Source organism: Lissotriton vulgaris, chromosome 11 (assembly GCF_964263255.1).
Source record: "Lissotriton vulgaris chromosome 11, aLisVul1.2, whole genome shotgun sequence".
Classification (NCBI taxonomy): Eukaryota; Metazoa; Chordata; class Amphibia; order Caudata; family Salamandridae; genus Lissotriton; species Lissotriton vulgaris.
The window spans coordinates 116,309,151-116,336,346 of record NC_141699.1 but is presented as its reverse complement, the minus strand read 5'-3'; the positions used below and the strand labels follow the sequence as shown (position 1 = coordinate 116,336,346).

Genomic DNA, 27,196 nt, shown 5'->3' with positions numbered 1-27,196 from the left:
GCCGATTCTGGACAGCGCATCCGCCTTTCCATTTTGGGCCCCAGGACGATACGTGATCACGAAATCGTAGTCTGCAAAATATAGGGACCATCTCAACTGTCTTGGTGTAAGGGTTCTGGCAGTATTTAAGAATTTTAGATTACGATGGTCTGTAAACACAGTCACTAGATGTTGGGCCCCCATCAGGTAATGTTGCCACTCCTTAAAGGCATCCTTAATGGCTAACAACTCGTTCTCTGTGATGGTGTAATTAATCTCGGCCGAGGTTAATTTTCTGGAGCGATAGGCGACAGGGTGTAACTGACCTGTGGTTTTGTGTCGTTGGGATAATACTCCACCTACAGCTTGATCAGATACATCCGTCTCAACATAGAAGGTTTCCATAGGATCAGCATGCAACAAGACTGGTGCTGTGGTGAAATCCGTCTTCAAAGATTAAAAGGCTTCTTCGGCTTCCATTGTCCATTCGAACTTGATTACTTTTCTCAGTAATTTGGTAAGGGGGAGAATCTTCCTGGGAAATTCACTAATAAATCTCCGGTAGAAATTGGCAAAGCCAATGAAACTCTGGACTTCTTTTACGCTCGTAGGAGACTCCCAGCTCATTACTGCTTCCACCTTCCTCTGATCCATCAATATCCCGGAAGGCGAAAGGACAAATCCCAAAAACTCCACTCGTGACACATCAAAGGCGCATTTTTCCAATTTCACAAATAATTTGTGCTCTTGTAGTTTTCTCAAAACCCCTCTTACTTGCTCGTGGTTTCTTGACACATCAGATGAGTATATTAAAATGTCATCTATGTACACAATTGCACATTGGTCTATGAATTCCTTCAAGATTTCATTAATGAAGTGCTGAAAGGCAGCCGGGGCATTACACAACCCATAGGGCATTACCTGATATTCAAAAGCCCAAACCTAGTCCGAAATGCCGTCTTCCACTCGTCAACTTCGCGCATTCGGACTAGATGATAGGCGCCCCTCAGGTCTAATTTGGTATAAATTTTGGCTCCTTTAACTTGGTCCGAGAGTACGGAGATCAATGGCAGGGGGTATCTATTTTTTTTAGTGATCTTGTTGATTGCCCTGTAGTCAATACACATCCTTAAATCGCCTTCCTTCTTTGGCACGAAAAATAATGGAGACGAGACGGGAGACTGGGAAGGCCAAATAAATCCATTTGCAAGATACTTATCCAAGTACTCTTTTAAATGTTGGTTTTCCTTTTCAGTCAGTGCGTAGACACGACTGCATGGCAAGTTTAAACCCGGTTCCAGATCTATCTTGCAGTCATACACTCGATGTGGGGGTAGCTGCTCGGCCTCCACTTCATTAAACACGTCTTGGAACTCCTGGTATTCTTCAGGGACTTCAGTAATATTTATCACACACATGGAATGCCCAGTGGAACACAGTGATAATGCCGGATTACTTTCCAAGGTTTTCTCCTCAGCACCAAAACAATTCTCATGGCAATACGTCGAGTTCATCTCAATTGTTCTGGAACTCCAATCGATCGTAGGATTTTGTTCGGTAAGCCACGGAAGACCTAGAATCAATTGAAATTGTGGCGCATCTATTAGATTAAACTGAATCCTTTCCTTATGCCCATCACCTGAAATCAATTGGATAGGATTGCCTCTGTGTGACTTATGATTGGTCCTGACGAAATGTTGGTTCCATCCACAGCTCGGACGGGCTCACTTTTACTCTTCTTAATCGCTTGAATGCCCACCTTAGCCGCAGACCTTAAGTCGCAAAAGTTTCCTGTAGCTCTGGAATCGATCATAACCGACACCTCTGTCAGAATGGTCTCCCTGAATCTTGCTTCCATGGACAGGTTCAAATGTGGAGCCGTCGATTGTAATGTGTTCGCAACTCGGTGTTCTGTCGGAGTTATTTCTTGATTCGTATCCACCCGTTCAACTCCTCCCACAGGTGGTGCCATTAGTTTTCCTTCGGCTTGTAGGTGTTCTTGGGCTTCTTCTGACAATTTCTAACTAAATGCCCTCCGGATCCACAGTACATACATAAATTACCAACTCTTCTTTTGTCCTTCTCCTCCTTAGATAGAAGGCCTCTAATTGTTCCAATCTGCATTGGTTCGGTTCCTTGTTGGGTCTCAGTACTTCTTGTGCCATCAAATCGAGCTCTGTCGAATCTTGGAGTAATGGTTCTAAAATCTTTCTTCTTTTCTCCTCTTCTTTCTCCCTGACAAAAGTCTATTTCCAAAACTAAGTCTATTAATGCCGAAATCTCTGTGGGTCGATTGGGAATTTGGGCCAAAGTATCCTTTAATTCATCTCTCATCCCACGATAAAACCCTGCAGCTCCTTTGCTTTCTGGCCAATCAGTCTCGACCACCAGCTTGTTGACCTGGGCCAGGTACGCTATTAGATCGCGATTTCCTTGTCGCAAGTCAAGTAGTTCGTTATCCACCTCCTGGGATATCCGCCGCCTGTCAAAAATTCGAAGGAATTCCTGTTTGAATTCTTCAAAGTTCCTAAGTAGAGGGTCATCCCGGGAGACTAAGGGCATTGACCATGAAGCTGCGTCTCCACTTAAATACGAGAGTATGAAAGCTACCTTGGACTGCGCATCAGGGGAGATCTAAGGGCGGCACATAAAGTGCAAGGAGCATTGTGAAAGAAAGATTTGCGCCTTCTGGGGATCCCCGTTAAATCTTTCGGGAGCTGCTAGTGGAATGACAGGGGATAGGGAATGAATTACCTGGGTGGTTGATCTATTGGTGGCTTCTAATACTGGATTCATAGCTTCCCTTTCTAACAACTGGAGGTCCAAAGTCTTTGTGCTAATTCTGCAGTTTTCTTCCTGGCACTAACTACCTCTTGCCTAAGGTTTCGATTTTCTTCTCTGACTGCTCCTAATTCTTTTTGTATCGCATCAAGAATTGTTCCTAGGGACTGTATGTCAATTCCCTCCGCCATCTCTGTTCAGGTGCGAAGGCATCGTGGGCATTTCACTCTGTCAGAACTCAAGTTTATACACTTTAATGTCTTACCAGTTCTTGCACGGGAACGGAGATGCTAGGTCCCTAGTCCCACTCAGCAATGTTAGCAGGTCTTTACTCAGAACCTCCAAACCATTACCTTGGGGGACGGGGGAATTGAATAAAATAATAAACAAAGAAGAGACTGGTCCGGAAAGGTTCCTTCAGTCAGCTATCTGCAGACACCTTCTGTTTCTTTCAGTGGAACCTGAAAATTAATGCAACATTACTACCTTTGTTTCTACTCTATCCTAGTATTACTCTACTGTATATCTCACTCACCCTAGTTCTCCTGGACCTTGCTTCTCCTCTGGTTATTTGTGTGAATCTGCCTTCCTCGCCAGTTAGTTGTGACTGATAAAGAAAACAGTATTAGAACAGAGCCACCCACTAATCCCCCCGGGACTGGGTTAGGTTAACAGTATAAGCTAAATGTCCAGGAAGGAATCATTCAGGAATCTATTTATCAATTTCTTAGTGTCACATCCGTGAACACTTAATTCAGTAAGGCGACCAGAGGGTTTCACAAGAAACACTAGCAGTTGTATTAAAAAAATATAATCTTTTTAATATTTTCTTTTGGTATATAAATAACCAATTATTGGACAATCAAAGTCTGGCAACAAAAGTACTACCAGTCTGTATAGCAAAGTAATTTTGTAGTACAGCAACACCTTCAGCAGAATAATGTGGATACAAACAAAAGACCACATATAAATCAAATATACACAGTACAATTCACACATTAAGTTTTAAATGAATTGAACGTTATATTGCGTGACAGGTGTTAGGCGTCGACGTTTCGGTCCTTGTCGGTCACAAAGATCCATAGGACCATCTTCAGGACAACAGAGTTGCACAGGAGAATCTAATAATAAAACATATATATACATGTATGTACATAAAAAACCCTAAGGTACAAGGAGTTGTATACTCAGCTCAAAAAAACAATAAAGTGACAAGACAAGTGCCACATCACTTAGCTACATGCACAAAACCAACATGACTAAATGCACACACCCAGAAGTATCCACGAAGCCAAAAGTGCAAAATTGCAGACCAAAACACGCGAAAATGACCAATCACCACACCACTAAGTAGTGAAAGTGAGAATAATCTGCCAATAGTAGGCCGAGCATAAGAACCAAACAAGCCCAGTGACGCCCTAAATATCATTAAAAATAGGTACAAAGTACAAGCACTGTATGATACTCACGTCGATCATACGCCAGATAGGTCGTTCTAAAAAGTAACATTATAATGCGGTGTGATTAATCTGACTGGTGCCTTCTTTTATAAGTTTGTAATAATCAACACCCGTACACCGAAACACCCAAACATAATGTAACAGCCAACTTACAAGTCTGCTAGGCCACCTGATGCCCTGTAGATATTAAAGAAAGGACATACTAGTCGCGATGCACATAAGGCCCGATGTCGGGAAAATCAATGTCATCACAATGGGGTAGAGTCTAGGGGCTTAAGGTACTTACTAGTACGAGTCTGCAGCTACGGCTAAACAGTCCGTGTCTCAGCAATCAGTCGGAGCAACAATCTGATCGAATGCCTTTTCCGACTAAAGACGCCAAGAACCAATGACGTCATACCGCTCCGAAACGTGGCGGCCATCTTAGAACGGTAAAATTATATATAGTAAAGCGTGTAAGTGACTGCTCAAACAATAAAATAAAAGACAAGACAAAGGAAACAGAATAGAATTCAGTGTTCCTAGAGCGATGTACGAAATTACGACTTGAAACTCGCTCGAAAGGAAATTCAGAAGAAAAATTCAGAAGAAAAATCCCTCAGGTCTGAACAAGACTGATACATAAGTGACACACAGCCGTGTGTACAAGTAAGGACTCAGCAAATCTACAGGGACTATAGTCACTACTGAGTAATCAGCGAAGAGTAGCCAGAGTATGCCATTCTATTAAAGAATTAAGGCCATTTTCCACAGTGTTACAGAGCCAAATCAATTTATTCTCTCTTTGAGCCAGTATTTTATCAACATTGGGTCTTCTCCTTGTACCTTTTACAACGTCGATCACATACCATTTCATTGAATTACATTGGTAAGACAACACAGGAGATTAGGAAACGCATCTCACAACATCAGTTGCGCATTAGGTGCAATGTCAGTACTGCTCCTTTAGTAGAACATTACACCAGCATGTCACACAAACCAGAGGATATGAAATGGTATGTGATCGACGTTGTAAAAGGTACAAGGAGAAGACCCAATGTTGATAAAATACTGGCTCAAAGAGAGAATAAATTGATTTGGCTCTGTAACACTGTGGAAAATGGCCTTAATTCTTTAATAGAATGGCATACTCTGGCTACTCTTCGCTGATTACTCAGTAGTGACTATAGTCCCTGTAGATTTGCTGAGTCCTTACTTGTACACACGGCTGTGTGTCACTTATGTATCAGTCTTGTTCAGACCTGAGGGATTTTTCTTCTGAATTTTTCTTCTGAATTTCCTTTCGAGCGAGTTTCAAGTCGTAATTTCGTACATCGCTCTAGGAACACTGAATACTATTCTGTTTCCTTTGTCTTGTCTTTTATTTTATTGTTTGAGCAGTCACTTACACGCTTTACTATATATAATTTTACCGTTCTAAGATGGCCGCCACGTTTCGGAGCGGTATGACGTCATTGGTTCTTGGCGTCTTTAGTCGGAAAAGGCATTCGATCAGATTGTTGCTCCGACTGATTGCTGAGACACGGACTGTTTAGCCGTAGCTGCAGACTCGTACTAGTAAGTACCTTAAGCCCCTAGACTCTACCCCATTGTGATGACATTGATTTTCCCAACATCGGGCCTTATGTGCATCGCGACTAGTATGTCCTTTCTTTAATATCTACAGGGCATCAGGTGGCCTAGCAGACTTGTAAGTTGGCTGTTACATTATGTTTGGGTGTTTCGGTGTACGGGTGTTGATTATTACAAACTTATAAAAGAAGGCACCAGTCAGATTAATCACACCGCATTATAATGTTACTTTTTAGAACGACCTATCTGGCGTATGATCGACGTGAGTATCATACAGTGCTTGTACTTTGTACCTATTTTTAATGATATTTAGGGCGTCACTGGGCTTGTTTGGTTCTTATGCTCGGCCTACTATTGGCAGATTATTCTCACTTTCACTACTTAGTGGTGTGGTGATTGGTCATTTTCGCGTGTTTTGGTCTGCAATTTTGCACTTTTGGCTTCGTGGATACTTCTGGGTGTGTGCATTTAGTCATGTTGGTTTTGTGCATGTAGCTAAGTGATGTGGCACTTGTCTTGTCACTTTATTGTTTTTTTGAGCTGAGTATACAACTCCTTGTACCTTAGGGTTTTTTATGTACATACATGTATATATATGTTTTATTATTAGATTCTCCTGTGCAACTCTGTTGTCCTGAAGATGGTCCTATGGATCTTTGTGACCGACAAGGACCGAAACGTCGACGCCTAACACCTGTCACGCAATATAACGTTCAATTCATTTAAAACTTAATGTGTGAATTGTACTGTGTATATTTGATTTATATGTGGTCTTTTGTTTGTATCCACATTATTCTGCTGAAGGTGTTGCTGTACTACAAAATTACTTTGCTATACAGACTGGTAGTACTTTTGTTGCCAGACTTTGATTGTCCAATAATTGGTTATTTATATACCAAAAGAAAATATTAAAAAGATTATATTTTTTTGATACAACTGCTAGTGTTTCTTGTGAAACCCTCTGGTCGCCTTACTGAATTAAGTGTTCACGGATGTGACACTAAGAAATTGATAAATAGATTCCTGAATGATTCCTTCCTGGACATTTAGCTTATACTGATAAAGAAAACAAACATTAGTTCCTCTTGTCTTCCTTTTATCCTATTAGTCTTATTAATTTTGTTGTAAGTGCAGTTACTTCACTAACTGTTGGGTACTTCTTTAAATGGGTGTCTGTGTTTTTTCTCTCTGTTCCTTAAACTGATGTCTTTTCATGTCTTCCCATGAAAACCTGTTCTTTCTCTCACAGGTCTTCTTAAGTGCTCGACTTCAGTTCTGTGATTATTTACAGTTTACATTAATTTAAATTCGGAGGACTCTAAGAAAACGAACTACTTCCTTTTCTTCCTATCACAGGTTTAACAAATGACCCCGAGTTCAATTCAGGTAAGTATTTACATAATTACAAGTGACGTCTAATTCCTTTCATTGTTTCAATGCCTTTGAACTAATTATGTCCTTTCCGTTTTCAGATTCTACAACAACTGGACTTTAATCCTGGTAAGTTTGTTTACAAACTATTCATAACTGAGATGAGTTGCACTTAGCTCTGTGTTCAGATGTGGCTTCTTTAAACTGCTCAAACGTTTTACTGAAGACTCCTTCTGCTGACGAAAACTGAGTCGCTTTCGACACTCCTCTGAAATTCCGCTCCTGAAGTGACTCACACCGGACACTAGATGCCAAGTTATTCTGAAATTCACACCTTCTCCTATTCCGATACAACTGGGGAAAAAATAATTACTATAAACGGGACTGAGAAGGTCTGGAAGCGTAGCGCTGAAAAGACGACCCTCCTGACTGAAAATCTTCTGTGAAGTACATCGTCACAGAGGCGCCCGCGCTGCTTCTCTACTCTCCTGCAGCCGTGGGCACATAGACTAGAACGCTCACCTCAGCTCTAGCATCGGTGGCCATCTTAGGTGCCATCTTATATCGCCAACTGCGGACCAGACCGGTCCATGCACTGCTGCCAGGGAACTCCTGCTCTTTTATCAAGGAACATACTCCACAAATTCCTGTACTTAGATTTGTGGTTCTGACACCGTGCAGACCTGACCCTGATTTTTGGAATTCTATTAAGATTTTACTCTCTCCTGTTAATTGGCCAAACATTATTATTGCTGGTGACTTTAATCAATGGATAGAACCTTTTTCTGACAGACTATCCAAGTGTAAATTGAATCCAGAAAAATCCCGCAAAGCCTTTCAATCTGCCATTGCCTCTAGTTCATTATATGATACTTGGAAAACGTGTAACCCTGACTCTCTTGAATTTTCTTTTTTTTCAAATTTTCATCAAACCAATACCAGGATTGACAATATTTTGGTTGGCAAATCCCTTCTCCCTTCACTTTTGTCTTCAGAGATCAGATCTATTTTCTTTTTTTTTCTTTTTGGAAAACCTTTATTTAACGAATGCACAGTACACAGCGTCTGCCTACAACCCGAACGGGCCGGCCGCTATGACATCAAAGTGAATCATGAACTACAATAAATTGCGGAAAAGCCAAAAGTCGATGCATTACGGTTCAATGGTATAGACATCATATAAAGGATAAGGAAGGTTCAATTTTATAATTTTGTTGAAATTCAAACAAACAACAAAGACACTCACATGGTGGCAACTATATCTAGTTCATGGGGGGGTTAGGGACGGGGGAAATCAATATATGAGAATGGAACCAAGTCTGTAGGGGGCGGGGAGACAGTGAAAGGAATGTTGAGGAAATGGATGCTAATCAAAGGGAACATCAATTACGGGGATGAGGGAGTAGTCTCAGTATAATCAAGTGGTGGGGTACAAATGTCTCCCCGGTATTCATTCCACTGTGCCCAGATTCTACCCCATTTCTTAGGACGACCTTGAGCCTCATAGACTGTCTTTTCCCGAAACATGCACCAGTCCATGTTATCTTTCCATGCATTTACTCCCGGTGGTCTGTGGGAGCCCCAAAGTTGTGCAATGTCTCTTTTAGCAATCATGTTGCCTAGGGTGACCCAGAAGGCCTGGGCGGTCGTACAATCTGTGGGTTCCCACACATTAAGCAGGCAGCGTCTCGCCTCAGGAAGGAGGGGGACACCAGTAACTCGCCCCATCACATCATGCACCCTAGACCAAAAAGCGGAAATAACCGGACATTCCCACAAAATATGAAGAAAAGTACCATTCATTCCACAGCCACGCCTACACAGTCCGTCAGTTGCGAGGCCCATCCGTACCAGACGCACACCAGTCACATACACTCGGTGGAGGATCTTCAGCTGTATAAATCGCAGCCGAGCTGGAATGGCCACCTCCTTGGGAGAGGAAATCGCCATTTGCCAGTCTTCATCGTCTAATTCGAGGCCATCCGCCACCCTGGAGGTCCGAAGTTTCACTAGAAGGTCCGCCCTGGTGTTAATAAGCTTTTTGTAGATTAAAGAAATCGTACTTTCCGGGACATGGCCATCCAGAATACGGTCTTCCAGCGGGGACGACTGGGGAATGTCCGTCCCTGGGGGGAAGGTTGAAAGCAGGGCGTGCCGTACCTGGAGGTAGCGAAAATATTCCTTGTCATCCAGTTGATATTCTAACTTCAGGGCCTCAAAGGACTTGACTGTGCCTTTGGCCCAAAGATCCTCCACCTTGCTAATACCAATCATATCCCATCTATCGAACCCTTTCGTACGCCACAGGTTACCCAGCCGTTCAGAATCATATAGCGGGGTCATGCGCGTCAATCTGTCACTCCAACCCAGTTGCGTCCTTCCAGGCACGCACGGCACACCTCGTCGGGCCAGTCAGAAGCCGGAGTGGTGGCTTCGAATATAAGGCTCTGTTAAAGTTGCCGCCCGGCAGCAGGAATTTATCCATGGCGAAAGCGGGAGTGGGCCCTGGAGAATATGTGACATGGTTGATCGCACTCAATTGTGAGGCCCAATAATAACGCCTGATATCAGGCAAAGCTATACCGCCATCATACCATGGAAGCGTGAGTTTTGATAGGGAAATACGGGCCCGTCCGTCCCAAATTAACTGCCTCTGAAGGCCCTCCACCTCACGGAAATAACGGGAGGGAACAGGATCGAAAAATTTCTGTAAGGCATATAAAAATCTGGGAAGGGACATCATTTTAAAAAGTGCCGCTCGTCCCAGCGGGGATAAAGGCAACTCACGCCACCTTCGAACATCCTGCTTGAGGCGACGAAGAGGAGCATAGAGATTGCGGTCATAGCGAACGGAGGAGTCCATAGTAATAAAAATCCCCAAATATTTAAAGCCATCCGCAGCCACTTGAATCGGGAATCTACGGGGCAGCGGAGGCAGCACCTCCGCTATAACATAGACACATGATTTGGTCCAGTTAATGACAAGCCCGGAGTTCTTCCCAAAGGAGGTGAGAACATCAAACAGCACGTTGAGAGACTTCTGAGGTGACGTGAAATAAAGAAGAATGTCGTCTGCGTATAACGAGACACGATCCTCGAGATCCGGTGTCCACTGGATCCCTTTTATCGAGGGCTCCCAACGGAGCCACGCTGCGAGGGATTCCAACGCCAATGCGAAAAGAAGTGGAGAGAGTGGGCCCCCCTGATGGGTGCCACGTCCCAGCGGAAACGATGCAGAAGCTCTGCCGTTTACCACAACCTGGGCTAATGGCTGCTCATACAGGAGCTGCACCCATGAAATGAAACCAGGACCGAAACCAAACTTAGAAAGTGCAGCCCATAAGTACGGCCACTCAATGGTGTCAAAAGCCATCGTGGCGTCCAAGGACGCCACCACTGCGGGTTCAGAGAGAGTCTCAGCTCTCGCGAGGACACTATGAAGCCTGCGGAGATTGAGAGCCGTATTCCTGTGGGGGATAAAACCGGACTGACCTGGATGGATCAAGTCACAAATCACTGATAATAAACGATTAGCCAGAACTTTGGCCAGGATCTTAGGCTCAGCGTTAAGCAATGAAATGGGGCGATACGAGGCACAACGATCACGAGGTTTGCCGTCCTTGTGAATGACCACTATGGTAGCCAGGCGCTGTTCGAGGGGAAGGAGGCCCTCTTCGAACGCATCAAGAAACATAGTACGCAGATGGGCGGCCATTTTGTCCTGTCGCAGTTTGTAAAGTTCGAAAGGCAAACCGTTGGGCCCCATTGCTTTGCCCGACCGCAAGGACCTAATGGCAATGGCAATCTCATCCACAGTGAACGGCGCCTCTAAAGCCAATCTATCCTCCTCAGACACACAAGGCAGTGCAATGTCGCGCAAAAGCAAACAGGAGTCAGCCTCATCACGATCACTCACAGAGCTGTATACTATTCGGAAATGGTCCACAAAACATTCAACAATCTCGCCCGGGTCAGTCACACTCTCACCCGTTTCACGGATTATTTCTGGCACCACACGATTCAGTCTATCAGCTTTGTCCAACCACGCTAGGAGCTTGCTAGCCTTATCACCTACGTCATATAAACGACCCAACTGATTCATACGCATCACCTTAGCAGCGTCAGTGACCAGGGCTCTATAATCCGCCTGTTTCAGCTCCAGGGAATGCAAGAGCGCAGGTGTATCATCTCTACCCAACTCAGTTTCGAGTTCTGTTATTTCGGCCTCAAGAGCAAACACAGCTTCCCTCCTCGCCCTCCTATCGGCAGCGATAAGGGACAACGCGGAGCCCCGTATGACAGTTTTGAAGGCCTCCCACAGAGTCATAGGGGAACTGACCGATCCCACATTTTCATCAAAATAACAATCAATCGACTTATCCAAGTTCGAACGAAGCTGAGGATTCCTAAAATGCCAGGGAGGAATAGGAGGGACCCTACAGCCAGAAAAGCCGCCCACCGAGACCTCAAGTAACAGAGGGGAATGGTCAGAAGTACCCCTAGGGAGATGTCGGATCCCACTAACCAAGGAGGAATTGGCAGTTAACATCAAAAAGTAATCAATTCTCGAGAGGCTACCATGGGCACCGGAGTGAAATGTGTACTGAGTTTGTGTGGGGTGCAACATCCGCCAAACATCCGTCAGCCCAAAGGTTTCAAGAAAGTCAGTCAGCCACATCTGGGACAATGGGAGAACCCTGGGGGGGCAGCCGGTCACACTCGCCAGATACTACAGAATTGAAATCCCCACCCATAATCAGGAGACCATCTGGAAGCCCTAGAAGAGTCCTACCAAGGTCAGCATAAGTGGTGACCTGCAATCCCGGGGGAATATAAACAGCAACAAGTACAACCACCCTCCCCTCCCACCTTCCGGAAACAGCGGCATATCGGCCCGATCGTCGAGGGTGACATCATCAATTGTAAGGGCCAAAGAGGATTTCACCATTATGCCAACCCCCGGGAACCGGATGTAAAGCCAGCGTGAGCCACAAGACGATAGCCTCGGCGGTCAAGGGCTTTGCAAGCATTCCCTATCAAGTGGGTCTCTTGGAGGAAAACAACATCTGGGGAATGGCATCTAATGAGTTGAAGCACGATACCACGTTTAATCCTTTCTCCCAAACCATTGACGTTCCAAGATAGCACTTTCATGTCACCCCCCCCGCATTCCAATGTGACTCCCACACCACCACCACCCAAAACCTCAGAGCAAGGATACGTGTAAGCAATAAAGTACCATGTGAGAAAGAACATAGAACACAAAAACAACCAAAACCCCTCCCCCCACCTCCCAACCAAAAACCCGTTACAACACCCCCCACCCTGCACCCCTGCTGACTCATAAGCCACCCCAAACTGCAGTGTGCCTGTCGCCCCTTCCAAAAATCTACACACAGAACCCCTGAGGAGGAAGGGAGAGACTATCCAACCCGCCTCACCCTCGGGCCTAAGAGTGAAAGCACATAAAAATAATCTGCAGATAATTACGACCCAGAATCGGACCTCAGGACCCAAAGTCATTCTTGCGCCGATGCACCTCCGTCCGCGCCTCCGGGGCCTCTGCTCTCGGCGTCGTCCTTCGGCAATGAATCCAGCCAGTCACTAACACTGTCCGGTTGATCAAAAAAATAAGCACGTTCTCTGTACTCAATACGAAGACGAGCGGGGAACAACATCGCATATTTGAGTCCCATGTCTCTCAGGCGGCGTTTCACTCCCAGGAATCCAGATCGCTGCCGCTGCACCTGAGGGGTAAAGTCAGGGTAGATGGAAATGGAGCTGTTCTCAAATTTCAGCGGGCCGTGCCTACGAGAGGCCTGGAGAATGGCATCCCTGGCACGAAAGTGAAATAGCCTAGCAATAATAGGCCTCGGGGGGCCCCCGGTTTGACCTGTCCACCTGGGAAGCGGTATGCACGCTCCACCGCAAAAAATTTACTAAGGCCTGCGGGAGCAAGTTTGGCAACAATCAATTCCTCGACCAGTAAATCGATCGAGGCTGCACCACTGTCCTCCGGCACCCCGACCAGGCGAATGTTGTTCCGTCGGGCCCGGTTATCGTACTCCTCCATTCGTCTGGTCAAGAGATCATGCGATGACCGGAGATTCCCGATCTCTGATTGTGCTTCCGCCATATCGGTAACCAGACTGGTAGCCTTAAGGTCCAATTCCTTGACCCTCTCATTAGTTTTAGCCAGGTCGGCTCGAATAAGGGTGACATCGACCGCCACCGTGTCTATCTTGGACACAATGGCCTCATATTGTTGACCCATATCCGCCTTGAGTCCTGAAATGGCGGTCATTAGATCTTGAAGGGACACCTCCGAGGCAGCCACCGGGTCCGTCCTCATGTCCTCAGTACCGCGGCTAGCAGCGCTGGGGGAGCCTCTTGGCTGAGTATAACGGTCTATCACGTTAGTCTGGACCGATCCCCCACGGTTGGTGAATTTCCTGCGCTTCTCTAGCTCTGGCTTCATCGCCATGTTGGAATCGTCACCTCGTCGGGTCTTCCTGGTCGCGAGAAGATGGCAGCGACTCTCTGGACTCCGAAGTCACACTTTCGTGGAAAAGTCACAGATTGCCGGCCCAAGGCTTGGTCAGACTTATAGCTGGTCGGACCATCGGAGTCAGGAATGCAATGTAGATCCTCGGCAGTCAGTTCGACAGGGAAATAGAAACCGAAAGTGAAAGTGGCGACACCATCGGCAGAGCAGATGCCAGGCGACCGTTGTTGTTGAACTACTGCCCGGCAAGGGGGGTTTGGGGGGGGGCAGCCGACCGGAGGGATGTCCCCCCCCCCGGGCTGTTTGGGAGGGGCAAGTGGGGGGGGTTTGAGAGCAGGCTCACTTTGGGCTTCTTTTGGGCTGGTTTTGGGCTCTTATAATTTCTACTGAGGGAGCCCAACTATAAATTCTGTTGGCTCCTCCTCCCGGCCACCATTTTAGGCTAGGTGACCTGGTGGCCGGGAGCTCAATTAGCTTAATAAAATTTTTCCCTCCTCCCCCCCCCCCCCCCCTTTATCTTTCGATCCCCTTTTTTCTAGCCTTTATTTATTTATTTCCTATTTGGGGTTTTATATTTATTTTATTATTTATTTGGTCGTTTGTCGGAACAGGTGGATATGGGTTTTTACGTTGTACATTGTCGCTTGGAACAGGTGCCGTGCGGATTTTGGGGTTTTTTTGCCAGCAGGAACATGAAGGTTGTTGGGTTTTTGTTAAAATGGGGCTATGGTTGGAGAAGTTGAAATAAATGTTTCGTGGGGTGGTTACACTGTTTTGGTTAACGTAAGCTCTTGGTGGGCAATTGGGGAATGTGATGTTATGCTTTTGGGTTGGGATGGTGTTTAAATGATTATGCAGGTTTTGTATTGGTTTGTATTGTAATTTTGTTGTACAGGGTGGGGGCGGGGACTGTGACGTATTAGGGGAGGGCCTGACGTTTGGGGTTTGCAGTTAATTAATTAATTAGTGAGGTTTAGTTTTGTAAGGCGTTGGCCAGGGTTGTATTGTTGTAAATATGCACCTGTTTCAATAAAGCGGCCTTTTTCACACTCTCAGTTTGTCTGGTGGTCTGCTCACCCCCCTTCCCCCCCCCCCCCCCCCCAACCCTCCCTCCCAATTCTAAGCAGCAGAGTCCCCGGTCCCGTCCGGGGCTAGGCCTGAAAACTTAGGACGGCGTAAAATGGGTTCTGGAAGTCCGATCTCGGCCCGGAAAAGTGTAGCCGCATCAGGATGAGTTGTACTTCAAAAGCCCATCGAAGTAACCAGGATAGCAGAAGGATAGATCAAGAAGGGCGGCGAGGGTCTCGGGAGCTCTCTGCTCACGCGACCATCTTGGATGCCCGCGTAGCTCCTCCTCGATCAGATCTATTTTCATCTCTGACCATGCACCCGTTCTCTCTGTTTTAGATCTTTCCTTAAGTTCCCCTAAATTTAGTCGCTGGAAGTTTAACAATTATTTGTTGTCTGATACCCTTTTCATTTCTGAGACTACAAAGTTTATTAATGAATTTTCCATGCTTAATAACCCATCTGACACCTCTATTTCCAATAATTGGGATGCCTTCAAGGCCTCTTTTCGTGCTTTTACTATTTCATACAAAAAAGAAAACTAATCGAAATACGTACAGAGCATTATTACAACACCTAAAACTATTGGAACATACATTTTTTACCTCTAAATCCCCTTCTGCCCTTCATGAATTGATTAAGGCCAAGTCTGAACTTAATAAATTGGCTACTGTTGAAGCTTGCAATGTCCTTCTTAAAATTAAATTTAAATATCATGGGAGTCAAAATAAAGCTGGTAGGATGTTGGCCAATTACCTAAAAATTAAATCTGAACGCAAAAATATTGGACCTATTTTAAATTAATCTACCAATGTCCTTGCCTCATCGGATGATGATATTGCTAGTGTGTTTCATGAATATTATCACCCCTTATATTCCGATGATACACATCCTTCTCAAAATGTAGATACCTTCTTTTCTGGTCTCCCCACTCCTCCTACCTATCTGAAGAATTTGGTCTATTGGAGAGAGATGTTACTTTACAGGAGATAACTGATGCTATTAAGTCTCTGCAAAAAGTCAAAAGCTCCTGGGCCTGACGGCCTCTCTGTTGAATTTTATTCTGCCTTTTCTGCCATCTTTACTCCCAAACTCTTAGCTCTTTTTAATTATTTTATTGCTGACTCTAAAGCTTCTGGCTCCTTTATGGAATGATCTGATAAGGATCATTCCCTATGAAGAACTACCGCCCAATATCAATAATTAATTATGATTGTAAGGTATTTGCTAAAATTCTTGCCACTCGTCTTGAAACCATCATCCCACTATTGGTTAAAACCGATCAATCAGGTTTTATTACAGGTCGACTGTCTGCTGACAATGCTCGAATGTTTGCAAATGTCATCTCCCTAGGCAAAAAAATTAAATCCCCTTTGGCAGCACTCTCCCTAGATGCCGATGAGGCTTTTGACCGTATTAATTGGCAATTCATGTTTGGATTTGGCCCAACCTTCATTTCCTATATTAAAATATTATACTCTCAGCCCTGTGCTAGTATTTTTGTAAATAATCGTTCCTCAAATTCTTTTTCCCTATCTAGAGGTACACGTCAGGGTTGTCCATATTCTCCCTTATTATTTGTTTTATGCCTTGAACCCTTCCTTGAACGCATTCGTGTCAATAAGCTTATCTCTGGTCTTACATATAACTATTTAGAAACTAAGATGTCAGCATATGCTGATGATATATTAATATATATGTCTAATCCCCCTACATCCCTCCCTCCCTTTTTGGATGAGGTTCACCTGTATTCCAGTATTTCTGGATATAAATTGAACTTCTCAAAAACAGAGGTACTGCCATTGAACTCCTTATGTTATCAATATATGTTTAAGGATACTAACTTCACTTGATGCCCCACTAAAATCAAATACCTTGGGATATGGCTCTCCGATACCTTTCATGTCACAATTAAACACACGTTCCATGCATTACTCACTAAGATTCAATCTATATTACTTTCCTGGTCACCTCTCCATTTGTCATGGTGGGGTAGGCTTGACACCATCAAAATGATGATTGTTCCTCCTATCCTTTATTCATTATCTATGTTGCCCTTTCGAATTTCTCTTTCCTATTTTTCACGAATTAATTCCATCTGTATAAAATTCCTATGGAATAAAAAACATCCTTGTATATCCCTTTCAAAACTTCAATGCCCTAAATATGAGGGAGCTGTGTGATTTTCTGACTTCAAAACCTATCACTCTGCCTTCTTAATTAGACAATTCTTTGCCCTATCTCATGAAGTTGTTGACACCCCTGTACCAAGATGGATTTCTTTTGAACGCTCCCTATTAAAAGATTTTTCGTTTCGTAATGTAATTTTCATGTCTAATTGAACCTTCATATCTAATCATCCCATTTTAAAATACTCCCAAAACCTACTACATAACATATGTGTGGATGGCCTTGACCCTTTTCAATGTTTCATATCCTCTACTATTTGATACAGTAAATACATTAAATATAAAGGTAAATCATTTTATTATTTACTACAAACATTGGAAAGAGAAGGGAATTATCTTTGTTAATCAATTCATTCACCAAAACTCTGTTATTCCCTTTTCTCACCTACAATCCCAATATCATTTACCCGACACATTCCTTCACAAATATACATTAATTTCAACAGCATTACAGTCTCATTTAGCTACTTTTGATTTTTCTAATATTTCTACTTCACTTACACTATCTACACCGTTGAATAATATTTCTCTTGAACATAAGCCTAAAGCAGCCCATATCTATAAATTACTATCATTCCATGTTACTGAAAGGCCTAAATCCCCTACAGAATTGGCATGGGAAACTGATCTATCTCTTGCACTATCTATTTCTGATTGGGATATATTATGTTCTAAGTCATTCAAAACTTCAGCTGCTGCTCGTATAACTCAGTTGTTATTCTTTATTTATAACAGAGCAGTGATTACTCCTGTTTGTATACCAAAGTTCTCCCCTTCCTCATCTCCCCTTTGCTGGTCCTGTTCTGAAGTTACTGGAACTTTAATACATCAAATTTATGAATGTTCTAATGTTTTGGCCTTTTGGCACTCTATTTGGTCTATATGTCTGAAAGTTTTTAATTGTGATTTAACACTATCGCTAAAAAAATTGTTTTTTGGTTCATCCTCACCCGATTTAGATGTTGGTAATCCTATATCTTTATTGTTCGACCTATTTATTGCATTAGCTTTTAAAGTTATTATGTCATACTGGAAAGATAATTCTAAACTTTCTTCTGTTATTTGGTGGAATTTTATTTGTGATGAACATAGAATTGCTGCAGTCTTTTATTCCACTTTATCTCAGAAAATTAAATCAGATCTTCTTCGGCTGCCTTTTACATCTTATCTTACTTCACATGCACCTACATCTTTTTTTTTTTTGCGCCCGCTTCCTGCCCGCCCTGCCCCGCCCTAGGAGACACTCTGCCCGCCCCCTTTCTCCTAATTTTCTTTTCTTATAAGTTCTTATAAGTTCTCTTTTCCTTTTCTTTTCTTCTCTTTCTTTCTGTTTCTTTTTCTCTCTTGATAGCTTTTTCTCTCCTCATAGTTATATATTCTATGTTCTTATATCAGTTGTAATATGTTTATTATTCAGGGTATGCTGTTGTTTGTTATTTCTTTTTCTTTCTTGTTATTCCTAAAACTTAATAAAACTTCTTAAGCAAAAAAACCACAAAAAAACAATTTCCAAGGGGAAAGGCAGGTAAGGTCACTAGCATAATTCAAGCAGCTGTTTAAAGCATTAAAATACATTGTTGCTTTTCTTTCTTCTGCTCTTTTTTTGATAATTCTGCAGTGCCAAGCAGAAAGGAGATATTTATGGCAACGTTTATTTTTTGCACCCCTTGGGGAATTATAAAACGTTAGAATCTTTCTGCACGTTTCTGCTGCACCTTTTGTTTTAAGCAAACAAAACGGACTTCTATTCAACTGCTTCTAATATCTTTTTTCAATAACTAGCTAACAACTTTTTTGATGTTTTTAATTTTGCACTAATGATTATAGTTTTATTTTTGCAAACATGTTCTCTTTTGTATATGAAAGAGCTAAGCACCAAGTTGATTTGTGTGAAAGGTGATGGTAGGACCATGTATTACAAGGGATAAAGTACCCCTTGCCATACATGATAAGGATATTGCAAGTCACCTCAGAGTTCCATAAGCGTATATAGAAACTCGACCCTTGGCCCTAGTTCCTCTATATGGCCATGGAACTCCTCAGTGACTTGCGATATCCTTATAATGTACGTCAGGGGTTACCTTATCCCATATTTATTGACAAGAGGCTAGAATCTACCCAATTGTAAAGTTTCACAAATATAGGCCAGACCTCTTGGCTTTGTCAATGCTTGTTAGACATTGCAACACATGTACTTTTATAGAACAGTGGTTGGAGTAATGGCACTTTTCAAGTACGAAGGTAGAAATTGTGGTGCAATAGCCCCTGATACCCTACATGTGTGCTTTGCATGTGATCGCAAGGATTCACAGAAGGAATCCTCCCTCTTGAACATTGATGATGCTGCATTTCTGTGAATCCTTGCGACAGCTTCTTTGTGCTGTGCCCATCTGCAATGCACACCAGCGGTTTCTAATTTCGTCATGAATTGGCCATGTGGCATCACAGACACTGCTGCAAACAGTGCTGCAGCGCGACAGTGCCAGTAACACATCTGGCCTCGCGGTTCACATACGCATCATGAATCGCAGTCACCCCTTAAATATGTCACTTCACAAACACAGGCACATTCCCTGAAACCCGCTTTGTGCCATCAATATTGTTTTGTGCATCTGGCTTCAGATCTCGTAAATGAACATTCAAATCAGCTTAAAATGCAGACAGGAGATTTAAGAAAGGATTTCTGGGGGAGAGCATTGGTTGTGCAGTGGAGCCCATCAACAGGAAGAGACAAAGGATGACAAGCATTGGAAATGCAATAGGTCTCGCATTAGGAAAGTTTGAGCTATTGGTATTGTAAATGACACTTTTTTTTATTTACGTGTTGGTTTTGAAAGTAGCAAAATTAATAGCTTTGTCAGTTACAATGTCAATAGTTTTAACTTTTGCAAATGTGACACCTATAGCATTTGTAATGCAATGTGTGTTGTATTTACGTGACTTAGATGTATTGATATTACAAATAACAATGGCTTTTAATTTTGTAAATAATTAATACTTAAATAAAAGTTATTGTAATTTATAATGGCAATAGCTTAAACGTTTGTAAATAACTTTTGTGAAGATTATGTTCAGTGTATTTTATTGTGACGACAATCCAAGAACATTGCATTTGCACCTACACACACAGAGCCACACACATGTAGATGTGGTGGTGGTGGATCTGGGGGATATGGTGGTGGTGGATGTGGTGGTGGTGGTGGTGGATGTGGTGGTGGATGTGGTGGTGATGGTGGTGGATGTGGGGGTGGATGTGGGGGTGGTGGTGGATGTGGTGGTGGTGGTGGAGGTGGTGGTGGTGGTGGAGGTGGTGGTGGTGGTGGATGTGGTGGTGGTGGTGGAGGTGGTCGATGTGGTGTTGATGTGGTGGATGTGGTGGTGGTGGTTGTGGATGTGGTGAAAGTGGTGGTGGATGTGGTGGTGGAAGTGATGGTGGTGGGTGTGGCGGATGCGGTGGTGGATGCGGTGGTGGATGTGTTGGTGGTGGATGCGGTGGTGGATGAGGTGGTGGATGAGGTGGTGGTGGATGCGGTGATGGATGTGGTGGTGGTGGTGGTGGATGTGGTGGTGGTGGATGTGGTGGTGGATGTGGTTGTGGTGGTGGTGGTGGATGTGGTGGTGGTGGTGGATGTGGTGGTGGATGCGGTGGTGGTGGATGCGGTGGAAGTGGTGGATGTGGTGGTGGATGTGGTGGTGGATGTCATGGTGGATGTGAAGGTGATGGATGTGATGGTGGATGTGGTGGTTGTGGTGGTGGTGGATGTGATGGTGAATGTGGTGGTGATGGTGCATGTGGTGGTGTTGTGGTGGATGTGGTGGTGGTGGATGTGGTGGTTGTGGATGTGGTGGTTGTGGATGTGGTGGTTGTGGTGGATGCGTTGGTGGATGAGGTGGTGGATGAGGTGGTGGATGAGGTGGTGGATGAGGTGGTGGTGGATGCGGTGGTGGTGGATGTGGTGGATGCAGTGGAAGTGGTGGATGTGGTGGTGGATGTGGTGGTGGATGCGGTGGATGTGGTGGTGGTGGTGGATGTGGTGGTGGTGGATGCGGTGGTGAAGTGGTGGTGGATGTGGTGGTGGATTTGGTGGTGGTGGATGTCATGGTGGATGTGATGGTGGATGTGGTGGTGGATGTGGTGGTGGATGTGGTAGTGGTGGTGGATTTGATGGTGGATGTGATGGTGGATGTGGTGGTGATGGTGGATGTGGTGGTGGATGTGGTGGTGGATGTGGTGGTGGATGTGGTGGTGGTGGATGCAGTGGTGGATGTGGTGGTGGTGGATGTGGTGGTGGTGGAAGTGGTGGATGTGGTGGTGGATGCGGTGGATGTGGAGGTGGTGGTGGATGTGGTGGTGGATGCGGTGGTGAAGTGGTGGTGGATGTGGTGGATGTGGTGGTGGATGTGGCGGTGGATGTCATGGTGGATGTGATGGTGGATGTGGTGGTGGATGTGGTGGTGGATTTGATGGTGGATGTGATGGTGGATGTGGTGGTGATGGTGGATGTGGTGGTGGATGTGGTGGTGGATGTGGTGGTGGATGTGGTGTTGATGGTGGATGTGGTGGTGGATGCGGTGGTGGTGGATGCGGTGGATGTGGTGATGGTGGATGTGGTGGTGGTGGTGGATGCGGTGGTGGTGGTGGATGCGGTGGTGGTGGATGTGGTGGTGGTGGATGGGGCGGTGGTGGTGGATGGGGTGGTGGTGGTGGTGGATGCGGTGGTGGTGGATGTGGTGGTGGTGGATGTGGTGGTGGATGTGGCTGTGGATGTGATGGTGGATGTGGAGGTGGATGTGATGGTGGATGTGGTGGTGGATGTGGTGGTGGATGTGGTGGTGATGGTGGATGCGGTGGTGGTGGATGCGGTGGATGTGGTGATGGTGGATGCGGTGGTGGTGGTGGATGCGGCGTTCCAACCCGTCACACAGCTAGTACTTGTGGTTTAGAACAACAGACATATGAACTTCGATTATTTCAAAAGCCAATTTCCAACATGAAAATATTACCTTGTCTGACACCGACTCTTCTCACTGTGGTAAGTGTAATGCCGATAGTTAAACAGCGCGCAGGCTCCTGTAATTATTGTTGAGCACGTTTGGCCCACACCTGAATTGCTTACTTTTTCCTCATAAGCAAAAATATCATGCAGTGCTGTCCCTCTCCCGCTCAGACGCTGGAATTCCTAGATTGTATATTTTGTTTGAAGTTGATAGCCGTCTGAGCTAATAGCAAGCCTCAGAGCAAGATCGGACAGACTCCCAGCCGGATTCAAAGAAGGGCATGGAGAACCCCAGCAGGCAACTAAGGTTATTCAAAAGGGGCTAAGAGACGTTTTTATGGGTCGCTGCATCAGCACTTCTACTTGGAAGCATGCCAACAGAAGGTTGGTTGGGAACATTGTGCGCAAAAGTGGATTAAATGTCCAAGGTCAGGGGTGACCAGAACTAAAAACAGTGTTAAAACCCTCACTGAGGAAATCGGACAAGCTAAAGCTGTCTCGAAATGCAAAGTGCAACAAAAACGTTCCCATAAATGTGAGGTCTGCTGCTATTCACATGTGACATGGAGACCTAACCTTTCTTGCCTGAAAGTCATTTGCTTTTTTTTTTAATTTTTCTTTTTTACGGAAGACTAAATTCTAACATGTTTTACATTTTGGAAGTAAATTGTATTCTTAAATAAAAACAAGCATTGATAAAGCTAATGGGTTTGGCATCGAGGTACTAATCTATGCAGACTGCAGTTTTGATTGTGAAATGCCTTAATGCATTATTACACTAAATCGAAACCCATTGTTTTTGTTAATGTTTGTTTGTTACAAGCAGCGGGCTTGTACATCTGTCCGTGTAAACATAAATGTGTACATGTGGGCATAACTCGAACACAGTTCCTGACTAAACATTAAAAAAGTCTTTCTCTGTGAAAAAACAAAAATGGATTGCTTTGAGTATACTGTGTAGGTATGATATTAAGAATGTAATGATTCAGTGTACTCCTTTAGATATTTAAACTTGTCTTTGCAATACGAGTAGTCCTTAGGCAGTGACATTATACCTCAAGAATCTAATCGTATGAGTTGAGAGAGAAATACACCGCTGAATAGAGCTAAAACCCACTGGACATACATTTCTAGGAAATTGTAACAATAGGTCCTGTGGACAACCTTATTGTATAGCAAGACCTAATATGCGGGCAAAATAATTTCAACACAGACATCATTTAGGGGTCACAGCTGCAACCCTTCGCATCCCAGCTGCAACCTCTGGCTTCCCCCTTGCAATTCCTGGTACCGGCTGTGTTTCCAACTCCTGGCCTCCGAGGTGGCAAAATCGGTGCCAGGAACGCAGAACTATGGGCTCTTATCACCTGGTTTTCTACCCGTTGATTATTACACTAGCAAGTTAAATATTGTTCGATTATTAACTGTTACTGTAATAGAAAATTGAGCGCCAGGGACTAGAATGAGACCGTCACTGGCAGCGGAGTAAGAAAAATAAAAAGTGCTCAATTTTAAATGTATGTCATGTGCGTGCTTGTGAGTGGATGTGTGAGCATGCGTGTGAGTGCAGGGGGGTGAAATTAATTGGCAAGTAGTTTGTGAAAATGAGTGGGACTGAGTCTATGTGAATCAGAATGAAAGAGTGACTGCAAGTGAAGAAGGTGGGTGTCGGAGAATGAATGAGTAACAAGTCTGGGGAGTGTGAGTGAGACTGAACAAATGACAGTGAGTTTATCTGTGATTGAGAATGAGTAAGAATTCGTGTGAGTGAGAAAGTATGAGTGAGTCAGAATATGAATGAGCAAGAGTGCAAACGAGTGAGAATTAGTGAATGTGAGAGAGTGCGCGAGATTGATTGGACAGAGCGAAACAAGGAGAAACACGAGAGACGGCCAGCGGCCGTCAAAGTGAAAGTACGGCCGGCTGAGGGCATTGCTGTGGGGTGGGGGGATGAGAAATGCGACACGGCGGGCAGGGGAGGGGGCGGAGCGGGGAGAGCGGCATGAGGGTGTGAAGCAGCAGGGGAGGAGTGCTGCTGGCGATTGACTGGCGATTTGATGATGTGCACGCGCATTTTAGGTCAATGCGCTTGCGCATTGACCTAAAAGCGCACGGGCACAGCATCCAATCGCCAGTCTAGGTAAAGCTTATTTAAGCCCCTATAGAGCTTCGCCAGCTATGCGCATGCGCACAGCAGGCGAGCCCTAAAAAACAGAGTAAAACCATTAACAGGGTATCATGGAGCTAATGAGCACAAAGCCTTAATCCAGGACCTTAAAGCCAGAGCCATTGCTTCTGATGGGCTTGAAGGCTGGTGGACAGGTGGAAGTTTGTAGGCCTGGAAATGGATTTTTAGTTCAATCGTTCAATTTTTGCACTCTGATAGAATTCCTGCCCCATTTGCTGACCCCTTAGAAGGAAGTCTAAAGTTTTAGGTTCATGGAGGACCATTGGGGATCCGATTTCTTGAGTGAAACAAGCCCCAGAAGTTTGGAATTAAGTTTAGTGTATACTCCAACAAGGACCCGGTAAATGGACGTAAGAACGTTTTCTGGGGTGTCAGGCCAATAGAGGCTTAAAGGTTCTCAGTTGTGACAACTCGGTATTGATGACCATAAATTCATCTGTACTCCACTTAGTATATGGCTCACTCAAGATAACATAGTTAACTAGTCCAAGGTTTACTCAAGCTGTGCGCCTTTAACACAGTAATACCAGTCAATAAGGCTAACTTCTAGCCAGTGATTTACTTTAAAGAGGAATTTACTTATTATACCAGTGGGGTGTATACTGAGCATAAAAGTTTGCTAGGCAAAGAAAAACTGATGTTTCTAGCGTCTTCCTAGCCGAATAGCAAACCCCAAACATGAAAATAGCGTTTACGCACTAAATACATAAAGAGTTAACATTGAGGTTTCTAGCCGATGTTATTCAACAAATGGTGGGGCATACTATCAAGGCGGGCGAAATGAAATTATTGCCGCTTTAGCGGCCGTTTTCGGCCGCTAAGCAGCGATAATTTCATCGCCCTATTAGCAAGCTGTCGCTAACATCAGTTAGCGACAGCTTTTAGGTGATAACAAGCGGTTTGGGACCCGCTTTTCATGTCAGCGATATTTATCGCTATTGACATACAAAGTGGGCGTACCCAACCTGTTAGCGACTGAAAGCAGTCGCTAACATCGCTATCGCCTATTATCAACGTAGGCGTAGCGATGGAAATATGTGCGCTAAGCGCGAATATCTCCAAAAGCTAACGCCTGCTCAGACCAGTTCTTAGCCATTATATCCAATGGGAGGTGGATATTATGGCTAAGACCCTATTGGTTTTAATGGATGAATATCGCTGTATTCTCAGCGATATTCACTCATTACGCCGCCATCACCGGATATTTTATCGCTTTAGAGATAAACTTTGCTATTAGCACGTTATCTCTGCAATAATATCCAGCAATGCTTGGCGATAAAAAAAATTCGCTAAGCCCATTTCGCGAAAAATATCGCTAGTTATTGGTAATATGCCCCGGTGTTCGTGAAGAAGACCTCTTGCAACTCCGCAGGGCAACAGAGCCGAAACTAATGATCGTTGCAAAGGAATAGCATAAGCAAACAGCAGCCTCAAGCCGCAGTCTCTTGAAGATACACTGTAGAGGGTACGAGTCATGGTTGCTGCAATCATGCTACTGCTTTCAGTCTGAAGCCCTTGCTTTGCCATCTTGTACCAGTTCCCTGCCAAGTTTTGTACATTTTATGAGACTTACACAGAGGACATTGTTTCACAATACAGGTTAGAACAACTGACTAACAACTGTTTTGGTTAATATATAGGGACCAGGACAGGCCGTTTCACTAAATGCCAATTGGTAGATGAGTTATGCACACAATGGTTTTAATTAACCTCAGTAGTTCATACATTCATTCAGAGTGCTGCTCGGGTTGCTTGCAGTGATCTGCTTTCATTTACTGGCTGGGGAATGCTGATGGGATTCGGTGAGTGAGTACTGGAAGGACCCAGTAGCATAGACATGTAACACTGACATCATATTCAGAATAAGTGGGAAGGATGTCTGAAATCTGATGTCTCGCAAAAGGTCAGATTGAAATTAATATTAAGGTTCAGACTGTACTTCTCAATGATGTGTATTTCTTGCACTGTCTCTAGATCCGTCCGCAGTTTGTAAAAACATTAATTAACTTGACATATGTTTCTCCGTCTTGCTAAGGTCGGATAATAGACATATTGGCAAACTATGAGCACAATGTAATATCAGTATAGACATATTCAATGGACACATTTCAATAAAATTAAAATTCGCCACATATGTAAAGACAGATACCTATAACATGGCAACAAGGTGAATAATTTAGATCAAATCCAAAAAAGTCACTTGCATAAATGTATTTCACCTAATAAATGATCTCAAAACTCAACCAAAATACACACACAAAAACACTTCACTGGGTTTTATTTTTTTATTAATAAAGATTACATTTAACCAATTACATTAATTTCTCAACAAAAATACGTAGCTATTGCCAAATATTCAATTTCAGGCTTTTTATTTTCTTTTATTTACATTTTTGGGAGAAATCCATCATATTTGGCAGATATTCCAACGTGTATGGTGTATATGTAATGTTTGTATTGGGGACACTCTAGTAGTTATTGGCTGTTGACAGATGCTTCTGTGAATAATGCATTACTGGTCCGCCATATTGTCAGTCATACGCTGTGATGACAATGGTTGTTTTTGATGGTGGACCAAACATGGCGGAGGCATGAAGAATTTGTCATGGATAACAGACTAGCTGCACATACTTTTGCTAGTACCCATGGTCCCATATGGTAAACATGACCCATGATTGATGGAATCTGCTGTTCGCTAGGCCTGGGCAGAGCTGGCCTAGCCCCTCTACGCAAAGCTCCATGGAGTTTGAAAAAAACTCAGCGGAGTTACGCGTAGCTCCCCTCCACTCCCTCCCGCCACCTCCCCACTCCCAAATGCTTTAAAAAGACATAAAGAAGGCCCTTACCTATGTTTCTGCCGCCTTCCCTGCCTGGCTGCTTTCCTTCCTGCTCCTCTCGCGTCCTAGACGTCCTTCTTCTTAAAAAAAACACTACATTGTAAGTCTTGCGCGAGTGCATGCGCACTCGCAAGAAGTACAATGTAGTGTTTTTTTTTAATGAAGAACGACAAGGACCCAAGAGGAGGAGCAGAAAGGAGAGCGGCCAGGCAATGGAGGCGGAACAAACACAGATAAGTGCCTTCTTTA

At 44.1% G+C, this 27,196-nt stretch overlaps 1 long non-coding RNA gene across 1 annotated transcript in view; it reads left to right on the top strand.

Moving 5' to 3' along the window:
* LOC147679089 (uncharacterized) overlaps positions 1-7,287 on the top strand; it is a 139,634-nt gene extending 132,347 nt beyond the window's left edge. Inside the window, exons 5-6 of the long non-coding RNA XR_015300993.1 lie at positions 7,149-7,178; positions 7,265-7,287. This is a non-coding gene — a long non-coding RNA (uncharacterized LOC147679089). The remainder of the gene's footprint in view (positions 1-7,148; positions 7,179-7,264) is intronic.
* The last annotated feature ends 19,909 nt before the right edge of the window (positions 7,288-27,196 follow it).